Source organism: Gekko japonicus, unplaced genomic scaffold (genome assembly GCF_001447785.1).
Source record: "Gekko japonicus isolate JY-2015 unplaced genomic scaffold, Gekko_japonicus_V1.1 scaffold30, whole genome shotgun sequence".
Classification (NCBI taxonomy): domain Eukaryota; kingdom Metazoa; phylum Chordata; class Lepidosauria; order Squamata; family Gekkonidae; genus Gekko; species Gekko japonicus.
Genome location: NW_015168045.1, coordinates 1 through 27,267, shown reverse-complemented (window position 1 = coordinate 27,267; position 27,267 = coordinate 1).

Below are 27,267 nucleotides of genomic sequence, written 5' to 3'. Positions count from 1 at the left end.
AACTCTGGATCAATGCCTATTTTGTCCGCTAATACCAGACCATTCTGCCCTATTCTTGCATTAAAGTCACCAACCAGGACTACTTCCTTGGATGGTTCCTTCTTTTCTAGAGCTTCTAATAATTCATGGAGACTTTCCCATTGCTGTACCAGCGCCGCTTTACCCGCAACAGGTGGCATATATACATTAATTAAAACTAATGTTCTCCCTGGACATTTAACAAGAAAGGCCTGGGCTAACTGTTTACAATCCAGAAGGGGAGAAACCTCAATATTAGCTTTGCTTGACCATGCCATCGCAAGCCCTGCCTGATATCTTCCAAATCTCTCGGATTTAAAAGCAGGTACCATACACACATTAAAACCTTCTAAAAAAAACTCCTCGTGGATCCAAGTTTCCTGTAGTAAAAGTATGTCAAACCCACTAAGGAATTCCCTAAAATTGGAATCCCCTAGCTTATTTTTCCAGCCGGCAATATTCCAGGCAAGGATCTTAAGTTTGTCGGCTGTTGACCCATTTCTTAGTCAATCAAATTCAGAAATCTGATTAAGTAACCTATCCTTATCAAAAAAAACACTTCCATTCATTGGCTTCTGTGGGGAATCTGCTATGACAGGAGGAATTTCTGTCCCCTCCAGTTCTGTAGCCCTTTCAACATCTATTGAAGGAAGCGGCTGTGGAGCCAGCAACATCTGCATAGAGGGATAAGAGTTGGATTCAGCCGCAACGTCACATCGAATCGCCTGCTGTCCTGACAGTTCAGGCATCTTCCGGGCCAACAGACGATTTTTTGTGTGCTCCAGCCGTTCAGTTACAGCATGTTGTTCCTGCGGTGTAAGATCTTCAAACATGGTAAAAAGCGCGTCCTCGATAGAGTTATCCAACATTCCTCCTTGATGAAGTGGCACTAACGGGACACCCTCGTCATCTTGTTGCACCAGTGTGTCTGGACCTCCCTTATTTATACTATGAGGCAACTGCTCTCCATTTGTTGAGGAAGTAGGTAGGATCAAATTTCCTTCCATTTCCTTGGGCATTCCATCCATAAGTATAGACTGGATCTGTTGAACCCTAACTTGCTCAGCTTCAGCTTCCATCAATTCAAGTGCCAGGGACTTGGCATTTATGGGGGCCCCTGAAGGCATAGCGACCACCTGGTGTGCTCTTAGATCCAGTTCCCACTCATGGGTCACCCCCTTCTGGCAGTTTATTTTCTTCTGTCTATGAGGCACTTCTGCCTCTGAGTATTCCTCTCGTGGCCTTTTGTGCGAGTTGGAATCATAACTCAGAGCTGAGTAGTGGGTCTTTTCCAATCCATCTTGAGTGGCCATTTCTGTGTGTTTACCATCACAGGGTGGTAGCTTCGATGTCATTCCAAGCTTGATCTCCCTTCTTTTGTTATATTCCAGGGAGCCAGGCTCTAAAGCACTACTCGAACCTAGCTTCTTGTTAAGGGTGGAGACATCCACTTTCCCCTTTGGCTTCTCTAATATAAGCGTCTTAGGGCGCAAGGAGGTACACACATTGTTCTTAAAAACTCTAGTCACCCAGATTCCATATTGGTGAAATAATAAGCTTTGCAGGGACATCATCTTTGCCGGGATATTTTCATTCTTAAACTGTAAAACCACTCTGGAGAAAGCCCCCGTTCTAGGGAGCCTATAATAAGAGCTTAATAAAATCTCAGAGGTCCTGCAGTTGAGCAATTGGCTCAAGGAAAGGATAATCATATTAAAATTTCTCCATCTAAAATAATCAGTCTGTGAGTTAAAAGAAATTGCCAGGAGATTCTTTTGCAGTATGAGAGAGCTGCGTTCCTGGTGTCTCTCAAGAACTTCCTTTGCAGGCTGCAAATCACCTGCAGCTGTCTCATTTGTTTGTATAACCTCAGCGTCTATCTTAACTCTACCTCCTGTTGGCCTTGCCACTGCAAAATTCCTAACAGCCTCCTCCAGATTCTTTATTTTGACATCGATGGCGTTAATCTTATCAAATAATATAGCCAAGGACTGCGAAGTCAAAAGAGCTTCCTTGGAAAAAAGCTCCATTATCATAGTGGGGAGCTGTTGGCAGCAGTGTTGTTGTAAATCTATCTCAGCCAAAGTGTCTCTCTCTTCTTCGCCTGGAAGAGCCTGGGAGTCCGGTTCCAGCACAGCATATCTGTTAGAAAGGTAAACTTCACCAGACTGCGTATTCGCGACAAATTTGTCAATCTTCTGTTGTTTGCCATCTTTTAAATTGGCTATATCAGAGGAGGAGCGGCGACGTTTTCGGTTCGGCATTAAGCCAAATTACTCCCAAGGCTTTAAACAATGCTACTTGAATAAAATGCTTCCTGTCGCTGATACAAAGTTATAGCCTTGAAACATAAAGAAATCCAAAGGGCGATTATATAAAATAGATAAGTAGAATAAAATAAAGATAAAATTTCACCAACGGAGAGGAGCTGCTGGCACTCCTCTCACGACGCCATCTTTTCCCCATATATCTAAACAAACTTGTATTTCCTGGGGTTTACTTATGAACCAAACTCTTCAGACAGAAATATTAATAACAATAATAGTCATTGACAGAAAGTTTTCTCTCTTACCCCCTTCCTGATTCTTCAAGTTTCACCATTCTCTCCCATAAAACAAGGAAAATCCACCGGGGGTATAACCATCTACTCTCTTCTTTGACCAGAGTCAGCAACAGAAATCTTTTCAATGTGAAGCGTCCAATCGCTTAAACAAAAGCGTTTAAAGTAAAAGGCTGGCTGCCGCTAATCAGGGAACATGGCGTCCATGTCCCTGCTCTTCTGACGCTCCCACTTCGAGGCACGCCGGCTTCACCCCCTGTTCTTGCCAAGAACACGGAGGGGGCTGACCAAGCCTCCTGCATCTCGGTCTCCCTCCAAGAAATCCAGCGAAGCCCTCTCGGAACCCAGGAGGCTTCAAAAGAACATCAGAAAATCGGGCGGCTCGGGAGCTCCTGAAAAGATCGCCCGTCGCAGCGCCGCACCGGAACCGGATCCCACCTGTTTGATCTCTCAATGAATGTATATGCCTAGATTTTGTTTCTTAACTTTTAAGGAAAGAAGTTTCAAAGTTTTGGGTTGGGTTTTTTTTGCCAATATTTGTGGTATAAATAAATCAAATTCTTCTGTATCTGCGAGGTTTTTGTTGTTTCAAATGTATTTTGCTCTGCTTGTAGCTGTTTAAAAATCTTTTTGTAGGGTGAGGTAATGTTAGAGAATGAACTTGATATTTTGCTTTATGGACTATATTTATTGCTACACACAATGGACTGTGCACACACACACACATAGGCTCACCTGTTGTGATACTACACATAGAAGGTGCCTACACAACCCTTACACGTGAATAAGGTTTCAGCTACACAGTTACCAGCCTGGTGAAGAAGCACACACCTCCATTATTGTGAGCAGTAAGAAACAACAACTTGAGCAGAAACAGCCCCCATTGATGAATCATTTGTGGTCATATACGACACATCACTGCTTTATTCCTGCATTGGTATTTCCTGCCAAATGAACATTTGGTTCACAGTGAGAATGGCCAGCTTCATCAACACTACAATGGAGCATCCTGACACCAAGGTTTTCACACCTGCCCAGATGCCATCCTTTGAGTAAGGTATTAGATTACAATATTGGCCACTCCTTATAGGTAATCTCCCACTCCTATAGACGAACAATAGGATTGTTTTTGGTATGGACTAACAGGTAGGTGGGTCCACAGGTTGGAACAGTTACCACCCACCTAATGGACCCACTATAAAAGGTAAGGACCATTCACCTGGCCCTTCCTAGCTAGCAGCCCCCACAACAACCCCTGTCTGCTTTTTACTCCTCTTGAGTCCCACTTGCTATCCCCAAACCATTGCCTCTACTTTGATCTTTTGATCTGCAGTCAAGAGACCCACACGTTCTAGCTGGTTCTGGTAATGTGTGAACTCTCTTTAGTTTCTATTTCTTCCCATCCATTCTTCATTGGAACATCCAACCTGCAAGACAGATAAGTATTGCCCATCATCACCTCCACCTCCACCTGCTAATGCAATTTTGCTTATTTTAATACTGTATTTCTAAGGAACTTGATTGAATGTGTGAGTGCATCAGTATTGTTTGTATGAGATTTATTCTTTAAGTAAAAGACATTTATTTTAACAACAACAGCCTCGAATCCTTCTCCGGTAACCCTTGGTGGGAACAGGACCTTGGTATAGGTGGCAATGACCCATTTATAAATTGCCAATTGCTGTAAATAAAGCAATTCAGCTAACAGTAAAAATCATTTTTGTAAGGCGAGGTATTGTGAGATGGAGAAAAGTACTTTTTTTTTCTCTATCCCATGCATAATTTTTGTAAACCTCTATCATGTCTCCCCTGAATTATTGTTTTTCCAGGCTAAAAAGTCCTAACTTTTAAAACTTTTCTTCTTAGGGAAGGTGTTCCACCCCCTTAATCATTTTAGGCCCCGATCACATGCAGAAGTTGCCGTGGGATACTCACGGATGCCAGGTGGGTTTTACAGGCATGATCAAACGGGCACATCTGGCAAGCGTCTGTTGCCAACTCGTTGCGTCCGGCCAACGATCCGGAGTTAAAAGGTACTGGAGAAAGTCCACTATCTAACGCTTGTGACGGGCTGCAGATGGATTTCCTTCGTCTGATCGCTCCAGCGCGCTCCCCTCACTGCATTGAAGCGCGTAGGAAATGTGTGCCAACGAAACAAAACCCGATTCCCCGCCGTTGCGTCTGACTGTGTTTGGGCGGGTCAAAGTGCACCGGCACAAAAAGCCACGCCTCCCCCCCGCATTATATGGCCCATGTGACTGGGGCCTAAGTTGCCCTTTTCTGCAGCTTTTCCAATGCTATAATTTTTTTTTGAGGTATGGTGACTAGAACTATAGATATATACAGGGACATGATGATACTGACTGGTTTGTTTTCAGTTCCCTTCCTAATGATCCCCAGCACAGCATTTGCCTTTTTTATTGCACACTGAGTTGACATCTTCAGTGAGTTAAGTACTATGACTCCAAGATCTCTCTTCTGGTCAGTTACTGCCAGTTCAGACCCCATCAATGGCCCTTTCTGCACCTGTCTTTTTCCTCGGTTTCCGAGCGCCTCTCAATCTTCTGTTCTGCATTCCTGGAAGAATTCCTCCCACCAGCCTGTGCTCTGTGAAAAGGAAGAGAGAGCATGTGGCATTGAAAGGAAGGATCATGCTGGCACCTTGGCTACTCCTTCTCCAAAGAATAACAGCAATCAGGGCTCAAAACACAGTTTCTTCTATGAGTGTGCAGAAGCATAATCCACAGAGTCTTGAGTTTCTGGCACAAAGTGCCAAAGAATACATACATATGCAGAATGAAAGGAAGTGATTCAAATCAAAGGCATACCACTTCGAGTTCTTTAAACACATATACAATGACAAATGAGGTTGAACGTGGGCAAGTGCAAAGTAATGCACATTGGAGCAAGAAAGGCTAACTATAAATACACACAGGGCCTTTCTGCATTGTCTGTACTCCCGATTTTCCCGGATCTCCAAGTTTTTCTGCAAACATTTTCCTGCAAACCTGGGGCCCCTTTCAGGTTTGTAGAAAGATCTGTCTTGCCCGTTCACATCTCCAGTCACCAGATTTAAATATTCTGAAATCTTGCCAACTTTGCTATTAGTATATAGACAAGTAGGAGCCCACAAGGAAACTGCAGGAATGGCCTTTGCATTCTCTCCTCATTTGATTCCTCCCCTCTCCACCCACCTCTTTTCTCCACCCCTTTTCTTATTTTTGTCTGTCTCTGTTTCTCCCTCTCCCTTTCCCAATGCCTGTCTTTCTCTTGTTATCTTTCCCCCTAAACACTGCTGTCTTTCTTTCTCCTTCTTTCTGAGTCCCCAACGCCTCCTGAATCACACACTCTCTCTCTCTCACACACACACATACACACACACACTGTTGTTAATTTCTCTTTCTTTTTGTGTCCCTCTGGTCTCTCACACACAAACATACACATAAACTATCCTTAATTCCTCCATCCCCCCCCCCGTTGTCAATTTCTCTTTCTTTCCCAGTCCCTCCACAGATTTAGATATCTACAGATGGGGGCCACACTTGACAAATAGATATATAGATTATAGGGAAATCTGTAAAACAGTCCTGTAAGGCCAGATAGTTCTGTTATTTACATGTTACAAAGCTGAGGTGGAGAGATTATGGCTTGCTTGATGTTACTCAGCCAATTCATGGATGAGGTAGATTTGAACAGAGGACTTTCTGACTTACATATCATATTCCTATCCACTATTCTACATTGGTCTACATGACTCCACAAGCATCAAGTGGTGTTACTTTTCAGCCAATTATGACCTGCTTAGATCCATTCAGAAGGTGAACCTTGGCAGTCACTAGATCATTATTCCTCTTTCTTGCTTTTAGTTTGTGTGTGGCATTGGGTATAGCTTTTCTACAGTAGCTATATTTTATCCTTGAAGAAAGGAGTTGAGGTTTCTTATAGATTCCAAAGAAGGATAATTTATTGGTATTTTTTCAAGCACCATTTTTTTGGGTGTTAAGATGTGGAAGAGGGCAAGAGCTAAAGCATGGAGTCTGTTTTTATAATCGGTTTTAATAACACTTCAGTAATAATAAGACAGACACTAGACACTCTTTTTCTTGCGGTGACTCACTTCAGTCTTACACTCTATAAAATTATTTTATGTGGTCCCCCTATTGTTTGGAAACATTATGTTTATTCGGTATTTCTTTACTACTTTATGTACAGGATTTCCCCCCTGATTTTATTGTATGCATAATGGCTCTGTTTGAGATGCTTCCCATCCCCTCAGCATTTTGTAATTAACATCTGTCATCATAATTATTTCTTTTTGGTTTTGGTCATATTATTAAACTCTTATAAGTCTAAGGTCCTGACAATAATTTTTTAAAACAGCTCTGGATTCTGTTGTCTGGCCAATGCAATTTTCCATTGTCAGAAAATGACATCACTTTATTACTGCTGCCTGTGTCTTGAAGGATGAGGAAGTGAACACAGCAAGTCTGCAGTCTGACTCTCATTATGTTTGTGGGTTTGAATCTCTTAAAAGGCTTAACATTTTGTATGCTCTAGAACAGTTTGTCACATCTCGTCAATTTAGACCTTTATGATGCATGGGGTGGGGGTGAGTGGGGTGGGTGATATTTCTTCATTGAATTATATAATATGCCAAAGTATTCTACATTACAAATGGAATGATGAAGACCTCCAGAAATTAACAATAAGGTGTATCTGGCATTATGCTTACCTGAGCAATAAAGAAGAAAAGGATTCTATATTCCACAACAAATCTAAAAGAGACTGAAAGCCTGAAGTAGCCAAGAAAGACAATAGTTCAGTACTTGCCTTATCAAAGTCTCATGACTTAAGTATAGGTTTTTTTTCTTTAAAACACACACACACACACACACTGTTATGTTGATGTTGTTGTTCAGTCGCACAGTCGAGTCCGACTCTTCGTGACACACACACTGTTGTACATTAGAACAAAGTTTGACTCAATTATTCATATATGAGCCACTGTGTTTTATTGGTCAGAATGCAAGACTTAGAACCTGTGTAACCAAAATTAAAATCCTCACTCAATGGGTGGTCTGAATACACCAATTCCAAACTATAGTTTGTTGGGATAAAATGCAAGGGGACCACAATGGACCACCACTTTGAGCTCCTTGGAGGAAGGGTGGCATAAAACTATAATATGAAATGTAGTATTTTAATAGCTATTTATCAAGTTAGTCAGGTGTGGGGTGTTAATTAAACAGAAAGTGAGTTGTAGCCTGCATTGACTACTTCAGCAGCAGTGGATACCAGCGTAAGCTTTTGTTTCTAAACCTGAGATGAAACTGAAGGGAATGTAGACTAAAAAACAGTGATGTGGAAGCAGTACTGTTCAAGTGACCTTTATAGGCTTATTTTGAAAGTGTGCTGAATATGCAAGAAGATAGTGGCTTCTGGCATTACTCAAAACATAAACCTTTCTGTGCATAAATTGATTCATTTATGACTTCCCTTAATTTATTAAAAGGGTGCTTTATTGCACAGAGTTGTGGTATTTGCAATTACAGTAAATCAATGATATCGTCCAAGAGTAGGGTTAAGAGATAAACAGACTTCTGCATAATAGCTAGTCAGGAAAATGGCCAGAAATTGAACAAAACATGTTGGTATGTCACCGCATGCTGATGAAAGATTATAATGACTGAAGTATTAAGCAGCCTTAAATGCTTTAACTATTTAGCTTATATGTTCACAAGAAGCATATTTTTTATGATAGTCTTATGAAAATGGTAAACCAACTTTGGAAATCATTCTTGAAGTATGACTCATTTAATCATATAATTTATTCCCAGCTGTGATTTTAATTGATATCAATATTGCCTATAAAATAATTCAAAAATAAAGGAGACTTTGTAATTTTTTACATTTGGGTATAGAATATGAGCAAGTGTGTGAATCATTTAAGCATATGCCATGTCATTGCAATTAGCATCACATAGGAAACTGTTGCATATTGTCTGATCAGCTAACCTACTGCATTAAGGTAAAAATCTGAGATTTATAGCCAAGCAGATAACATAGATTTTTATTTGTAACAGGATAGCTATTTTTTAAAAAACATTTTTTATTATTTTCTCAAGGAAGAAAAAAAAGTGGGATACAGAATGGAAGAAGGGGATGGAGAAAATATAGAGTCAACAAGTTTGTTAAATATTATGAATTGTTATGTACAACAAGTAACATCAAATGTTTTACCAAATGTATTACATAATTCAAATATAGAAAAAAATTAATAAAGCATCAATTTTACAGAATTTTGGCCAGCTTACTGAAAGTATGGAATGAGATAAAGATATTATTTTATACTAAGACGCCAAGATGGCTAGCCCCATTAGAGGCTATAAGCTTACCAAATCTAATGTCAGAGGTACGGGCGCGGACGTATGAGGCCTTTCTGGATAGGAATAACGGGTTAAAATCTCAGGAGGAAATGATGGTTCAACAGATACAACTGTCGTGGTGGGAAAGAAACCAATTGAGTTCGAGGTATGCTAAAGAAATAGGTTTCAACTCTGGAAGGTCAGAATTGGATAAACTACTATTAGGTGAAGACAGTAAGTTGATCGGTAAAATATATTCTTTTTTGTTAAATTATAAGATGCAAGATGAGGTCTTTACAGTAACCATGAGACCGTGGATGGAAAACTTAGGGCATGAGATTGGTATATTGAAGTGGGAAAGGATCTGGCAAAATACAAGATGGCTGAAAGTGGTGGCATTAAAAGAAAATGTTTTTAAGATGGTACACTGGTGGTACATGGCACCAGAAAGGATAGCCCGAATATATGCGGGCGCAGACGGGAAATGCTGGAAATGTAAGACCCAGGTGTAAGACACATGGTGGACATGTAAGGAAGTGCAACATTACTGGAAGGAGGTGCAAATGTTGTTAGTGCAAATGACTAACACACAAATTCTGTTAGACCCAGAGATTCCTTTTAACATACTTCCCGATAAGTGGAGCAGAAAAGAAAAATATATGATTCTGCATCTAATAATGGCAGCGAGAATCGTGTTCGCAAAACTTTTTTGTTTCTGGGACATTGAGGAGTATTACTTAAAGGGTGGGGGCAGGTTGTATTAAAGTCAGGGGTCATTTCGTAGAAAAAGAGCTAGGGGAACTCATTAGCATAACTCATTAGCATGTGCCACACCCCCTGACATCAGGGCCCCCCCGATGGACCTGCAAGGCCGGCGGGAATGCGAGGAAGCCCTGCCAAGGCCCTCCCTGGCCCCAGGCAGGCAGGGGTGGGGAGAGGCGGGGAGGAAGGAACTTACCCTCCCTCTTCTCCTGCCTCCTCCTGGCTGAATGAGGGCTGGAAGCAGGGTGGCCAGAAGCAGGGGGTGGGGCTTCATCGTGTGCCCCGCCCCCCACACCTCACCTGGGGAACTGCGATCCCCCGCGTTCCCCCCCGAAATGACCCCTGATTAAAGTTAGCAAAACACTTTCCCCTATAGCTACTATGATACAGGATTATACTAAAATGGCTCTTCCAAGAAAAAATTGGGCACACATGCTGCAATCACAGAAACACGAACAGAGAGAGAGAGAGAGAGGGAAAAAATCAAAACAAATTGGCAAATGCAAGAGAAAGTAGTACTGACAAAATAAAAAAATAAAAATTGCAGGCACAAAGAGCAATTTGAGAAATACACTGTGGAAAAAGAAAAATTCTGCCAAGTGTATGGATTAGAACCACTTGCAAATTAGTAGCAGAACTGGGTGAAATGAACAAAGGAAAAAGATACATTACAGGAATATTTTTATGGGTCATCTAGAGAGAATGTTCAAAAGAAGACTTTTTAAAATACTATGAGCATTGAAAAATGTTTAAAAGGAAGACTTAAGGGCATTGTGACAGGTTAAAATGGTAGATCAGGCTTAAGTTTTCAACTGTGCTCTTACAGTGAATGTTTTATTAGTTTGTAAATGTCAGCTGTTTGGACCTGTGTATAAATTAGTTCATATTAACTCTTTATGGCTGTATGATATGATTGATAGCCAAGCATGTGGGGGGCAGGGAAATGGGTACCGGGGGCCAAGATGTACCTATAGGGCAGCCAGGCTTCCAGCTGTTCTTGCCCACTGCCACTCCAAGTGGTGCTGGGAGAATCTTTTTAAATGTCAACACTGTATGCACTGCTATGACATTTCTTGGTAAAAAGCCAGAAGTGACATCGAGTAGCTCAGGGAATTGCCAGAAACTTGATTGTAAATCCATTGATTTTTTGTGTGATTCCTAGAGCTACCCTACATCACTTCTGGGTTTTTCCTAGAAGTGACCTAGCAGTATGTAGAACATCGTGTCCCCTACATGTTCCCAGCCCCTGGTCTGGGCTGCTACACCATTGTAAAAATAGTCATATATATATGAAAAAAGAATGTCCTTTTATGACTAGGGTTGCCAGAGAGTCAGTTTGATGTAGTGGTTAAGTGTGCGGACTCTAATATGGAAGAACCAGGTTTGATTTCCTACTCCTCCACTTGCAGCTGCTGGATGACCGTGGGAAAGTCATAATTTTGTCAGAGCTATTCTCTCAAGGACAGTTCTGGAAAGAGCTCTCTCAACCCCACCTACCTCACAGGGTGTCTGTTGTGGGGAGAGAAAGGGAAAGGAGTTTGTAAGCCACTCTGAGACTCTGAGTGAAGGATGGGGTATAAATCCAATCTCCTCCTCCTCCTCCTCTTCCCCCAGGTGGGAGCGGGCGATCCCCAGATGTTGCAGGCTCCTGCCCACCAAAGGCCACCTGGCCAGTGGGGGAAAGCCCCGACTCAACCACCATGACCCAGTGTGATGTCCCCAGCATGGTAACCATCAATGTTTCCTCTAAGCTGTGGAGTCTTGTGAGAAAAAAATCTACTTTGTGAACTACTGGCATTAAAGTTGTGAGTGAGCAATTTGGCTACTGCATAAATGAGTTTGCTCTGGAGCCATCATTTCTGAGCTAAGACAAAAATGTGTAAGCTGGAGGCTAAAAAACTGTGAGCTAGCTCACACTAAGCTTAGAGTTTTGCCCAAAATATCAGAGTGTTGCCGCACAATGTCTCCGGCATGATGACATTACTTCCACATGATGTCATCACATTGCCGACATCACATGCAGCAACATTGCCCTGCCCCCCACTCCCAGAAAGCTCCCTCTCACTCCCGCTGCTGAGAGCATGGGACCTGGCAACCCTATTTATGACTCATGAAATTGTATGTATGGGATGGGATTGTGGGAGGAAAGTATTTTTAACACCTTGTTATGATGGTCCTGAAGGATTCTTTCAGCATTTCAGAAAGGACTATGAAGGGCTTTATAGGTAAGAGCCAATACCTTGAACTAAACCCAGAAGGTTATAGGAAGTCAGTGCAGTTTTTTCCCTAAAACCAGTGGAATATGCAAGCAACATCACCTCTGGTCAACAGGTTGGCAACAACACTTTCTAATTAAGTGGATGAAGGCTGAGATAAATTGCCCTCTTGGAACTTACCCTGTGGGTTCACATTTGTGGGTATCACTGTATCTAACTGCTAACAGGACCGAAAAGGTGGTTACAGATATTCCAGATATTGGAGAAAAGCCCCAGTGTTGTAGAAAAATCTGAAGTCTTAGGAAATCAACAGGGGTGTGTGTGTTAAAACCCTCCAAAATTATAGAAGCAGTACATATAGCTTGAATAAATGAATGCCCTGAGTGGCCATTGCTAGGCAACCATAACAGTATTGCCAACCTTCAAGCCTTCTTTTCTCTCAGTAAAAGGTAGATGAAGGGGGCAGGGCCCTTTCCAGAACTTTTAAAAAAATCTTCTGAGGGATAATAACTTGCAGCAAGGACTGATAGCCACTACCAAGCAACTTGCTACCAGCAAGTTTGCATGACTCACCCAGGCCTGGTTGTTTGCTACTGTTCAACAGCAGCAACCCCACAAAAGCCAGAGTGCTGTAGTGGTTAGAGTTTCCGAACAGGTTTTGGAAGACCAAGGTTTGAATCCCCATTTTGCCTTGGAAGCTCACTGTGTAACTGCTCTCAGACTAACTTACCTCAAAGAGTTGTCATGAGAATAAAATGGAGAAGAGGAGAATGATGTAAGCTGCTTTGGGTCCCCATTATGGAGAAAGTTGGGGTTATTATTCCTGAACTGTATGGATAATCCAGTTGAAGTCAGCATAAAAACCTCTCCTGTTCAGCTTCTTTTGAATAAGAGTCTAGTAATTAATATTTTCTTTCAAAAAATCACTTATTTGTAGAAAAAAATCAGTAGTTTCTGATTTTTCTTAATATCCCCCAAAATGTGATTAATTATCAAATCAAAGTTGGTGAAATTCTAAAGAGAACTTTCAAATTGAAGCCTTTACTACACCATTAAAACCCAGACAATGTATTGTTCATAAGTACAGCTGCTATAATTGAGTCATGTAGCACCAACTGGCTGTACATGCATCCGACTGGAAATAGCTGGAGCATGGCTTGATCCTGTACAATTGGATAGGACTTGACATCTCTTGTCAGTCCAAAAAATGGAACAACTGTGCTCTTGCTTTGACTACTGGCACTTTTTGTAAAGACTTGTGGGGAAAGGCCATTTTATTGTCAAATGATTACTTCTATCAAGAACGATGCTCCAGCTCTGATATGAAAGAGAATTTGGGCCAGGGAAGGTTTGATTTGTAACTAAAATATAAAGAACATAAGAAAATCCCTGATGGATCAGACCAGTGGTCTATCTAGTCCAGCATCCTGTCTCCCACAGTGGACAACTAGTTCCTCTGGAGGGTCAACAACAGGGCACAGAGGCTGAGATCTTCCCTTGATGTTGCCTTCTGGCACTGGGATTCAGAAGCTGACTTCCTCTAAACATGGAAGTTCCCCTCAGTCACCATAGCTAGTAGCTACTATTAGACCTATTCTCCATGAATCTATCTATCCAATCCCCTTTTAAAGCTGTCTATTCCAGAGGTCATCACTACATCCTCTGGCAGCAAATTCCAAATTTTAATCACTCTCTGTGTAAATAAATAAAGTTATACTGAATCAGTCTATCAGTTCTTTATTTGCTAAAAAAACAAAAGTCATTCAGGCAGGAAAATGTAACAAACAAAACCAAAATGTTATGGGGGATGAAAAGAAGAAATGCTTGAGACACTGCCAGTGGGCCTGCCATTCTTTGGTATTTTTTGCCACCACTTATCTGATGTGCTAAAGTCCTGTTGTTAAGCTGTTGCTTACATGGAAAGATGGAAATGTGTGCATTCTCCAGGAATCTGGGGCTTCTCAGATAATAATTTTGCTGTGTGATAAAATGGACAATTTCTGCAAGAGACTAAGCCAGTCTGCTCTAAGGGGAATGTGTTTTTCCAAAGTTCAAATGCCAATAGAGTGTTCAGAAACCCCCCCCCCCAATTTCATGTGCATTGACATACTGTTTAAATGACAGAAGCACCAAGTGTTCAGAGACAATGACATCACTGATAATGAATCACACCTTCTGCTGTCATGGTTGCACCATCTTGAGAATGTCTACGAAAGATTTTAAAATGCATATGCCTGTTTTTTAATGAGGCTGTAAAATAAGAGCACTAGGGTAATCAGTTGAAGTGTGGGAGTGAACACCAGTGGCATTCTCTAGCACTTAGTAAACAATTTTTGCCCGTCCCCCCATAGATTCATAACATCAAAAATATTCACACACTCTTTATGAATTTTTGATATGCAACATGCTGTATGTTATGCAGAACTCTCCCAGCATTGGCTTAGTCCTGTCTTGATAGTTAAACTAATCCTGTAATCCCACTAGACCAGAGGTGTTGAACTCATTTGTTACGAGGACCGAATCTGACACAAATATCACTTTGTCGGGCTGGGCCATGGGTGCCATAAACATAATGCCAGGTACTGGGGATACAAACTGTATAAAGGAGAGCAGCTGGTAAGCTCCGAGTTGGTGTACCCTCACTGCAAAGCCCCATGGGCTAGGAGGGAGGTGCAAAGGAGACCCCATATGGACACACAGGAGAGCCAGTGGTGCAGCACTGGACAGACGCTCCCATCCTGCTTGACTACTGCAGATGAGGTTGTTCTGCTATGCTGAAGCCACAATCAGAGTGGCTCTGCCCACTCCCCCTGAGCAGTCTCCTGTTCTCTCCCTTGCAGTAGTAGCTCGTGGGCCACATAAGAGCCTTGGACAGGCCAGTTCTGGCCCCCAGGCCTTATGTTTGACATCCCTACACTAGACAGATAGGTCAAATTAAGAAAACTAGTGCTGAGTCCAGGATTTTGGAGGCCCTTGGACCACCTCAGTGGGCCCCCTTAATGAAGAAGAGACAGGGCATACAAATACTATTCTCATGCACTGGTTTCTGTACCATTTGTAAAGTAAAAATAGCAGTGTGGTTGGGCAGTTGGCCTCTTACTAATTTTGGTACTCTAGAAGATGCCCAACACTCTAGAGCAGGTACTAAAAGGCTATAGGAAGAAGGAAGTGCTAATCCACTGTTTTCTTGTTGTCTGGTGAGTTTCGTTCTTTCTTAAAATGTAAGAGTCATGTAAGAGTTATTATCACTTACCTTCACAAAATACAGTTCTAGACTTTTGTAGCTAAAGCATAAGACCAGAAGAGTAATGAATATATATGAATCAAGGCAGGAAGAAACTAGACCAGGAGTCCTTCATGTCCTCACTTTTCCTGGTACTGGCCAAGTGTTTTAAAAACCTGGGTGAGGCCAAATGGGGCTTTTGTCTAGCAAGGCTCCTCTTTGCCCCTGGAGATTTGACTGGCTGTGTAGATTTTTAAAATGTTGCTTTGGCTGCAGCTGCCACTACACCACAAGGATCTTCATTGTGTGGCTGAGTATAACTGGTGGCAGCCATTTGATGGCTGGATCCACCCCATGGGAGCCAGTTTGTGGCAGGCATTTTGTGGCTGTGTTCACAATGCTGTGTCAGAATTTCAAAGGTCCCTGTAGGGTCTAAAAGGTTGCAGACCCCTGAATTAGACAGTTGGGTGAAAGTACAAGAAATACTGAATTTCTTGTCTCCCTGTGATGCCTAAGAAATAAAAAGTATCTATTGATATGTTTTCCCCCAAGTTATTAAAAGTTATTAAGAAAGCTAGATTTTGAATTCTGAGAATCAGTTTACAGAGAGCTCATTCCACCATAAAGACTTGTCATGCAATGTACTGATTGACCTATTCAGACTTTTTTTACTGTACCTAAGATGCTTTCTTTTTACTATCTAAAAACACAATTCATAAAATGATTTTCCAGGAAAGTCAGTCATTTTTCATTACAAATAAAATGTCTCCTGGAATTCCCATTAGAGACAGTTAAAATATTCACAAAAGTAATTTTATTAGCTGTGATGGAAATATTGCAGAGTTTAAATCCTGTATCACATTGACACGTTCAAAATGGTTGTTCTTGGATCTGTTGTAGGCTTTAGAGAAAGGAACTGGATTATTTCCTTTAGGGAGGGGAAAAAAAATCTTTAAAAATCCCAGTGTACTGCTGTGGATAGAATGTTGAACTTGGCTTTTTCAGACTTTGGTTTATGTCCCTACCCAGCCATAAATGTGCTGAACGTACTTGAACAGGTGATTATGACTCAGCCTCCTTTGTAAAGTGGAATAATATATATTACTGGACTGCCTGTTGGTTTATTATGAACATAAATTAGGGCTCAAAAATACACTGCATATTGAAACTATACTAGTCAAGAGACTGGAAACAATGATGAATTTGTACTTTCAACAAAATGACCCCTTCACAGGTTATTGCTATCTTGAACACCTTAGTGGACATTTTAATAGTATACTGGAAACAAAACCCCTCTACTTTCAGGGATGACTCCAAGGAGTAGTGGGTGGTTCCCCCCAATTTCCTGCTACCTTTACTCCCCCCCCCCCCGCTTACAGTCACAGTGTACTAATATCATAGAATAGAATTTAAACGTTTAAAAAGTCTGGAGGTGGTTACAACAGTCTCATCCAGTCACACCTGTCTTCTGTGCAGTGGGAAACAGAAGACTTTTCTGCTCCAGTCAGGACAGGACAGGCCGATTCCTCATGTCTCTGCAAAAACAACAGGCCATCTGTTTGCTGTGGGCACAGTGATTTCTTCAAGTGATCTCCTCCTACAGCTTTGAGCTGGCCTGCATGCTCTATGACAGCTCACCATTTCAGAGCTTCTTGGAAAACAAATGCCTCAAAAAAGACAAGGGGGGGGGAAGGCATGAAACACTTTGAAACTTAACAAGAATTACCGTCCACTTTACAAAACTGAACGTATTTTGGAAAAATCAGAAGGAAAGTATTCTTCTAGCTCTATCTTAAAATACTCTGTCCCTTAGATAATGATGATGATTATATTGTAGAAGAAGAATTAGAAACAGAACACTCAGTATCAGAGAGAGAGGAAGACGGTCCTTAACAGATGATAAAGAGGAGGTGGAAGGAAATAACAGGATTTAAAGGACTGGTTGTCACGGCTATTGAAAAAGTTTTCAAAGGAGCTTGACCTGAAGAAAGGTGTAAACAGATTTGCCAGTTCTCACAACAACGTGTATATCATTAAAAATAAAATACAATAACGTTGTTTATCTCCATCTTGTAAAATATGTATTAAATGTATACAGCAAAGTCCTTGCTCCCCAATAGAAAAAAAAATCCACACTAACCATTACCTATTCTTTAATTATGAAAATAAGCCATATAAGAATCCATTTCCTCATAGTAGTCCTCATTTCCATTAACCATTTGGTGAATGGATAATTCTACAACCATAAGCCTGGATACTTGGAAGTATTATAGATTTCTACCTCTTAAAATAATCTCCCCCCACTAAGTGCTTTAAGATGTTCTTTTGTTCATAGAAGTGTTAGAAAGAAAATTGCCCACTGTTATTTTTTTGAAAAGCAGCTCTGTGCAAGGATCCTGAATTGCGTCCAAAATATTACTAAAGTGTCACATACTAACAATAACATATGTCCTAAGGTTGTTTTTAGATGTGAGGTCCTATATCAACATGAACATGGACATTCTGAATAACTGTCCTTCGGATTAAGTTCACTTAAATCAGATTAAGTCAGACCTCTGGTCAGGGTGGCAGAGATTATTTTTAACTACATCAGTTTCAGGAGTAAGGAGATAAACTGTATGTGCATGAACAACTTGGAATGAGTTGGAAAGCCTATAAACACAGGGTGTATTTGCTACCAGGACACAGGATGTAGTAAATGCAACAGGTAGATCAAAATTACAATTTTTCCACCCCTATCTTTGGGAGATGTTGAGTTTAGTGTGGGTTGTTGCCAGAATACAGGTCTAGGACATCTGAAAATTGTCCATAGATGAGGGTCATGAGGAGTCTGTGAAAGACTATTATGCAACAATGGCCACCTCTTCTCATGAGGCAGAAATAGTAAGTCAGTGGCATACACTAATTTATCCTTGTGGGGTGCCAGATCAATAGACTATATTCTAGTTTCATCTTCTTTTCTATTTCACACCTACTGCTTTAGAGTAGAAGATAGATCAGAGAGTGATCATAGCCCACTTAGTTTAATCCTAAATTTTCCAGGATTTTCTCCCTCTAATAATCCAATGAATACAATTGATGGTGTGCTCTTTGAAGAAAGGAGAATTAGGTGGTCCCAGCAGTTACACCTTAATATAGCTAAGATCCTGGAGAGAGGAGCTCTTTGCTCCTTGTGGCAACAAATAATGATGAACGATTCTGACCCTGTTAAACATTATGAAGATATAACGAAACTCCTCAAACCCCACTTGGTTCAGAGTAAGCCTCAGGTCCCTTCTGCTATTATCACAAGGGGATGGGAATGCAGACAGTTTAGGAATAGGCTGACATTATATTCTTAACAGGTGTGCTCCTCCAAAGGGGGGTTGTCCATTGACCAGCTACAGTCAATGAGATCAGCTTATAAAGAGTTGTTGAAACAAAATAAGTTTGCTTTTGCTAGATCTCAATGGGAAGAACTTGATCTTGCAGTTCATGAAAAAACTGATTCAAGGTTTTGGAACCTGGTGTCTCTAGGTATTGGTAATACATCTCCCTTGCTAGATGCTCAAATTAGTGCTACAAACTGGTACTTTCATTTCAGCCAGGTCTTTGGCCACTTAATTAGTGATACTAGTACTGCTGCTCAACCAATTCCTTTGTCCAGCTCTCTTGGTGTACCTCAGTGCCTCCCAGTTACGGCATCTGAGATTAAAAGCCTTATTGACTCTCTTTCATGTGGAAAAGCTCCTGGAGAAGACATGACCCCCCTGGAGCTTTTTAAGCAATTCCCTGATAGGTGGGCCCCTGTATTAGCAAAGCTGTTTCTCAGATAAACTCTTTTGGATGCCTCCTTGCCGGGGATCCTCATAACTATCACCCTATTAGCTTGTTGGATATAGTTTCCAAACTTTACAGTAAATTTTTACTGAGAAAACTGGAAGACTGGGAAGCTGACAATCAGGTCATCTCCCCAGAACAAGCTGGTTTTAGGAAGGGCCAGAGCACTATCAATCATTGTCTGATGTTGCATCATCTAGCCACAGATTGTGTAATAGGTCCAACTAAACACCTATACACAACCTTTGTTGATCTTGTGGCTGCTTTTGACTCAATTGATAGAGCTAGGCTCTGGTCTAAACTGGCAAGTACTAACATCAACAAACGTATTTTGCATCTAATAAGGGAACTCCATAGTAATATATCATCCAAAATTAGAGTAGGCATCTCAGATTCCCTGACAGACAGCATCTCAGTAGGCAGAGGTGTGAAACAAGGTTGTGTTCTTGCCCCCCACCTTTTCAACATCTACATCAATGACATCACTAAGAGGCTTTTAGGCTCTGACCTCTTCCCTCCTGGTCTTAGCTCACGGAAGATCCCAATCTTTCTTTATGCCGATGACATGGTTCTGTTGTCTGTAGCCTGCATCCGTTTAAGAAGTCCAGGCTCAGTGACTTTTGTAAACAAGAGCTTCTAAAAACAAATTACTTGAAGACCAAGGTGATGGTTTTCAGATAATGGTAGTGTATGATCAACAGAAGATTCCCCAGTTGAGTAATGCCGAACCTTTAAATATCTGGGTATCACTTTCAGTGATACACTCTCTTGGAAGGCAGAATCAACAGCCCTCTGGTCAACGGGGCAATCCTTAAATTTTACCATTCCAAAGGGGGCTTTCAGATAGACCCATCCTAAGCTCTTCCAGGGTAAGGCAATTTTCCAACTCCTCTACGTTGTGGTGTGGGGATGGAATGATACCTTAACTGCATATGTGGAGATAATCCAAAATTCTTTATTGAAAAGGATTTTAGTACTATCTCCTAACACTCCAGCTGCTTTGCTGAGAGCCGAATTGGGCGTCCCTTCTCTTCGGGCATGTGCACATAAAGCACATATATAATCTGCCAGAAGTTGTTCAAGGAGCTTCTCAGGCTGATTTTAATGGTAGGGCTCAAATATACTCACACAATGCTGCTTTAGACCGGCAAGTTATATTGGAACCAAATTTTCACCTACGTATAAATTTATTAAAGTAGATCATTTCAGGGCACAATATCAGTGCAAGATCTACTTTCAAAAATTACATTCAGCAGTCATTTCTATTTGGTTCCAAACAATGCAAACAGCCATGCTTGAAGGTCGCTATACTCAACACCAGTTGCCCAGTGCCTCTGTATATGCAGAAGGCCTGATCCTGAAGACCTATGTCATTATCTGCTGGCCTGTCCACTTTATTTAGCTCCAAAGATGAAATTTTGGCCAATTTAGGCCTTAGCACTGTGATGGAACAAGTCATCTTTTTACTTGCAGATGTGGAATCAGAGGTCTCATATAAGGGTGCCCTTTCTGCCTTAGCAGCAAAGAAAATTCGGGCCAAGCTAGTGTCAGCATAGGTTGGTTGCTTATGGGAGTCTTAAAATGTAATTTTATAGTGTTTTAACTCAGTCTCACGGTACTGTATTTTATTGTATACAGTTTTTTAGTGTTAACCTCTTGTAATGGCCATTGGCCTTATGCAATAAAATTGAACTGAACTGAACTAAAGTTAATAATCAGAGGGCTAGAGCAACTGCTTTAAACTATGAGGATCAGTTAAAACTCTTAGGGATGTTTAGCTTAGAAAAAAGATGAGTAAGGGGAGACAGGGTAGAGATCTATAAAACTATTCATGGCATGGAGAGTGGACAGATTGAACTCAAGCTGAACACTGGGAGATTTGGGACAGACAAAAGGAAGTACTTCTTCACATAGTGCATAGTTCAGGAGACCCTCAACGTGGTGCTTGTGGGTGCTATGGTGCCCACCAAGTGTTTTAGAAACTTGTCAGTGCCAGGTGGGTTTTTTGTCCAGCAATGGTTCTGATTGCCATTGGAAATCTGATTGCCTGTGCAGGTTTTTTAGAATGTTGCTTTGGCAGCAGCTGCTATTACAGCACAAGGATCTTCACTTTGTGACTAAAGGTAAGCTGCATCAGCCATCTTGTACTGGCTCCCCCTGCTTCAGCAGGCATTTTGTGGCAGCCACTTTGTGACTGTGCACACCACAATGTGTCAGAATTCCAAATGTGCCCATAAGCTCAAAAAAGGTGGGGACCCCTGGGTTAGGGTCTTTTTCAGAGAATATTAGATTGTGAGGTCACTGAATTGTTTCTGACTGTGGTTATGATATATCTTTGGCATATTAGTTCCAAAATAGATAGGCTCAATAATTTGGTGGTGGTGAGGGCTGTGAACAGTTATCTAAATTCGAGCAATTCATGCACCTGGTACTAGACTTTGTCCTGATCTGTTTATCTGTCTCAATTTCTTTTTCAGATTGCCACATGGATAACAGCTGAGAATAGATGCCTGTTTTTTAGGAAGCAGATTGTGCTCTTTAGCAAACAACACAAACACTACACTGTAACAGAAAACTGTGGATCCTTGGGAATAAACCACATTGCAGGAAAAATTCATATATAATACAACTTTAATATACAGTGGGTTTTAAAATTAAAAATATTTATACTGCATGATTTTGAGGTCATATCTATCTACTCACAAAGGGCACCTTTACTAGTAGTGGGGAGCTTATGCTAACTATAATTCTGTTTGATATGATGTGCAATATAAAAGGCATATTGTCTGACACGATTATCCAAGTGTTCTGTACAATGTTGTAATGGGTAGCAGAGACAAGTAAAAGTAAAGCTTGGCTTTTATGGTATGGGAACTTTGGGTAGCTCTTCCATATTCTAGTCCAAACTGCATAAAGAAGTTTATTGTCCAATATTTCTCTGTCCTATAAGAATGATTCCAATACTGGGGCTAATGCTTCTATGAACTCTCTTATTATAGATTAGTTTTGTTTCATTGGTCTTTCAGATTACCAAATTACTTTTAAAATAATAACTTCCTGCTCTATTCATGTAATTTAAGTTTACTTGCACATATTATTTCAGCTGGGTAAGTTTTGGTTTTAATAATTGCTGGAGAGTCTCCTACATGAACATATGGTAGGTGTGCCCTCTTTGATGCTTTTGGAGTAAGCATCTTTTTACCACACCATTATTCTAACCATATGGTGTTTTTAATTTTTATGTGGTGTTCAAAAGCAAACATTAAATTGATCATGCTGTGTCATTAAAAGCTATCTTTGTTTACATTTATTGCTCTAAAATTCTTATATTGAGCTAGCAAAGATCTCACAACTTCCCTCGCTTTCCCTATGCACATCTGTCAGGGTTTCTTTGTTTTTCTGCACTGATTATCCTCCCTTAGGCACTCAGCTTGCTTTCTGGTTGCTCTTTCTCTGCGGTTTTCTGAGAATGTTTTTGTGCCAATTTCCCCCTTTTTCACTTCCAAGCCTAAGGTAATTCAAAAGCATAGATTCCTTTGGATTTTCCCCTGCCCTTTTGTTACCCCGCGAAGGTCATTCACCCACATCAAGGTCATTCTGCCCACTCTGCATCTTCTGCCACCCTCCCCCTTTCATCGGTAAACAAGCTCCATTTCTTCCCTCATTTTTAAAATTTTATTTTTTTTGACAAGCAGCATGAGTCTAGTGATATGAGACTATTGCTAGTCTCGGATCGCTGGATAAAAAAGATGAAATGACGAGGGGAAATTTAAAAGGAGCTGTGGAAGGTTTAGTTCCCTACTGGTATTGACTTGAAAGGTGGATCAGAAAGGAGGCAAACAGCAGTGTGCACAGTGCAAAAAGAAAAAGAATTTCAGTCCTGCATGCAAACAAAATAAAAAGGGGGTGGATCGTCAGCACAGAATGAAATTGACATGAGATGTAAAGAGAGACAGACACTGGGATGGGAAGCCTAAAGCTTTGAAAACATTTTCCCCTTTCATGCGTTAGTGAACAAAGTTTTTTTTTTTTTGGGGGGGGGTACCATTTTGGCAGTCTCTGGTAGCCTAACATTAAAATGGTGGCTGTGTCACATGTACCTTCTGCAAACCACCAAACTTAAGAATCACTTGGGATTGATTCATTTGGAGGACAGAATGCAATCCATACAGGACAGAGTCTAAAAACTGCCAAAATCATGACAAGTATGCAGGATCAATCACAAAGAGAAAACCATGCAAATTTTCAAGGAAGGGCAGGAAATTAGTGTTACTAGGCAGCTACACTAGGGCATTGGCAAAAATATCCCTCCCCATGTTTTTTCAATTTAGTGGGACAAGACTAAAACACTCACCAGAGTTTTTGCCAGATGACTCCTCCCCCATACAGATTGCAGACCTGTGCAAAGCATGGTGTAGTAGCAGCCAACTTTACATAGGCGCGTGGTAACGCACACACACACACACACACACACACACACACACACGCACACACTGTCAACGATCACAGCTTGTAGTTCCAGTGGGTTCTACCAAGCATTCTGTACATTCAACATGTTCCCTGTTATTATGAGATCGTGTGATTCTTTCCCATGAGGGGTTGATAAACTGTCAGATCAGCAGAGAATCTTTTAGTGCTCGGCAATATAGAAAACAGGGCTTCTCAGCTGCTTGTCGGTTTTTAAAAAAAGACTGGTCAGTTTCAACTTTGGATGCCACCTGCAACACATGTTCCACCCTGATTTAGAAAAGTGTGTTTTTTCGTTGTAGCTGCAGAATAAATACACTGGAGGAAAAAGAATGGTGTGAAAGGTGGGCAAAGAACCCGAAGTTAAGATTAAAGGTGTACTGCTCTGAAAATCTGCAGTAAGATGTATGTGTGTAATGGGCCAAACAGCATGAAAAAAGTCTCCTGGGTTTGGTTTACACAAGGGAGAAACAAAACCAGAACAGGGGTTTTCAAGTTAAAATAGCAGGCATGAGAAATTCAGTAGCATCCATAAGCCACATTTGCATATTCCATGCATCCTGGAAGCACTTCCAATAGTTGCTCTCTTACTCCTTGCTCTATATCCTGATTTCCTCATCAGAGGAAATCTGTGTTTATCTTTGTCCTATGCTTTGGCCCTTTCAGAGGCATGGAGGGAAATACATGATTGCCTGTTGCCATTGTGCCATGAGCCCAATCAGGATCAGGACCTCATGGCAATTTTAATATGGCTAAATTTTCCTCTAAAATTGCATTGGTGGCCATGGGTTGGCCCCCTGGCTGCTCTCATATCTAGTTTGGCCCAATAATAAGATGTGGTGGTGGAACAACCACAGTGTGAGAGCATCACACCATGCTTTGTGTTGATATACATGTTAGGAAGAGAAAGTGAAGGAATATGGCAGCAGTTCTCTGTCACTTTATAAGGTTTAGTTTTGTTCTTATGCTACTGCATAGGTGGCACAGTGGTTATATCCCACTGTCTTAACATCCGAACTGTGTCAGTTCGAGCCCCGCACTGGTGTGAGCAGCCAGCCTGTCGTCCCCAGCTCATCGTCCACCCAGCGATTTGAAAGCCTCAGCGAGTAGATAAAATGGGAACCACTCCCTTCTGGGAAGGTGTTAGCTCTCGGTTGGAGACGTCCTGGTCTGGACCCGGAAGGCGGAAGAATCTACTCAGCTAAGAAAAATCCCTGCAGTGGGATGCTCCTGAAGCCTATCTACTTAACATATTACCAGACAATATAAAGGATCTCACTTATATAAGTGTATGCATATTAACAGCGGCTAGAATACTTATTGCAAAAAGATGGAAATCCAAGTTGCAGAAATTGATAAGTTAAATATATCGCTACAAAACAAACCAGAGGAGATATTTTGGAAGAGATGGAAAATATGATTGGCTGAAGATAAAGAAGATGGATTAGACTCAAAAATATGGAAAGTTATACAATATTATATTATGTATAAGAAAGAGAAATGAATTTTACATGAAATAATGTATAACAATGTTGACAAATATATACATCCGATTAAAAACGAAATACATTAAAAAATGGGCTAATGAAGGCAAGTTTGAGCTTTAATTTTCCACAGCCCAAAAGCAGCCTCTTACAACTTATGTTCTAAAAGGTCCTGTCTGATATCTTTAACATCTCTCTCTGTATAGCTATCACTGTTTTCCCCACCTTCCATTTTTTGAAATTGTTGTGTACTAAGGATGAGTCAACCCTAAACTAGCCCTGGGGTTGAGTTGAGCTTGCGTCCCCAAAACAATAGTTGGCTAGGATCCTAGAATGGGCCATTAGAGAAACAATGTAGCCTATCGTTGGGAGTGGGAGTGTTTGGGGTGTGGTTTATTGCATACTTAAAAACCAGGCTTCTGCCTGGGATTTTGTCTTCCTTCTGCTTGCTGAAATCTCTAATAAAGTAGAGCTGATCACTGTACTTGGGGTCTATTCACCAATGGAACACTCTATTTAACAGTGGCAATGAGGATGGGATCCTGTTGAGCCAACCCAGTGCCCATCTGCACCGCACTGCGCATTGAGCTCCAGTGCCACGTGCATTGCAACCAGGACCATGGCTACAGCTCCAGGACTGTTGCCTGAGTTCGACCCCACTCACCCAGAGAAATGAAAGGCCTGGATGGAACGCTTAACATAATTTGTGACATTCCAAGACATCGCGGACGCCGCTAAGAAGAAGGCGCTGTTGCTCAGCTCTTGCGGGATCGCCACCCTGGAGCTAGCGCAAGGCTTCATTGCACCAACCATGCTGAAACTCACTACTTTCGACAGCCTCATCAAGGCACTCACAGACCACTTCGCGCCCAAGCCCACCTGACTGGCTCGCCGCCTTGATTTCTTTGAGAGGAGCCAGAGGCCCAGTGAATTGGCCTCTGACTATGTTGCTGCCCTGCGTCGACTGGCACTCCATTGTGAGTACACAAACCTTGAGGAAGCACTCCTAGACCATTTTGTGTTTGGCCTCAGGGATGAGAAGCTCCAGCGCAAGCTCGACAGCCAAGAGGGTGTAAATCTCCAAATGGCGCTCCAAGTGACTGCAGCATTTGAGAAGTCCCGGGAGGGTGGCAACCAGAAGACCGACCGCCAGTCCGCATCAGTGCACCAGGCCACCATCTCCTCAGCCTTGGACACATCTGACAGCGAAGAGGTCCTGAAACTACCATGCTCAGCCCACCGTGATGCTTGCCCCTCTGCTCCATGACATGCCGTTGACAGTACCATATCGACACCATGGAACAGCTGCGGGGATCCCCTCAAGCGGAGATCCTGTAGTTTCTGGGACACCACACGTCAGACCTGCGGAAAGGTTGGCCACATTGCCCAAGCCTGCTGCTCCAAGGGAAACAGGAGGTGACCGACGGCAACCCTGGTGCACACAACGGGACTACACACCACCTTCATCCAGCAGCAACAGGTACTGAACTTACCCCCGGGCACCCCCAATAAAATTAATGTGACTGAATTGATCAAGGGGGCTCCCTGCACGATGGAGCTAGACACTGGGTCCTCCATTTCCATAATCTCGGAAGACACTTTAAGTAAGCTCTGCCAATGGGGGGGGGCCCTCCACTCGGGTCTGCCAGGTTTACACTACGGGACTTCCAACAAAATGCAGTGGCTATAAGAGGTGCCGAGTGCCGAAGAATAGATTCTTTTGAACTATGGTGCTGGAGAAGACTCTTGAGAGTCCCTTGGACTGCAAGAAGATCAAATCAGTCAATCCTAAAAGAAATCAACCCTGACCGTTCCCTGGAAAGCCAGATAATGAAACTGAAGCTCAAATACTTTGGCCACCAAATGAGAAGGGAGCACTCACTGGAGAAGACCCTGATGCTGGGAAAGATTGAAGGTCAAAGAAGACGGGGATGGCAAAGGATGAGATGGTTAGACAGTGTCATCGATGCAATGAACATGAAATTGAGCCAACTTCAGAGGACGGCGGAAGACAGGAGGGCCTGGCAGGAGCTGGTTCATGGGGTTGCGAAGAGTCGGACTCGACTGTGTGACTGAACAACAACAATAAGAGGTGTGGGCAAGTTCCAGGTGTAGTACTGGGAATTTGATGGATTTTTGGACTTGTTGGTGGTGGTGGGCAGTCGCACGAGTCTCCTAGGACTAGCCTGGTTCGCACCCCTGGGGTTCCGAGTCACGGGTGTGCACCACATTGCCACGACTTTCAGAAAGTGTGTGACAAGTTCCTGGCCATCTTTGATGGGCCACTTGGCTGCTAAACTGGGCTCCACGTCTTGCTGCCGCTAAGCCCAGAGGTGCAGCCCATATGGCTGAA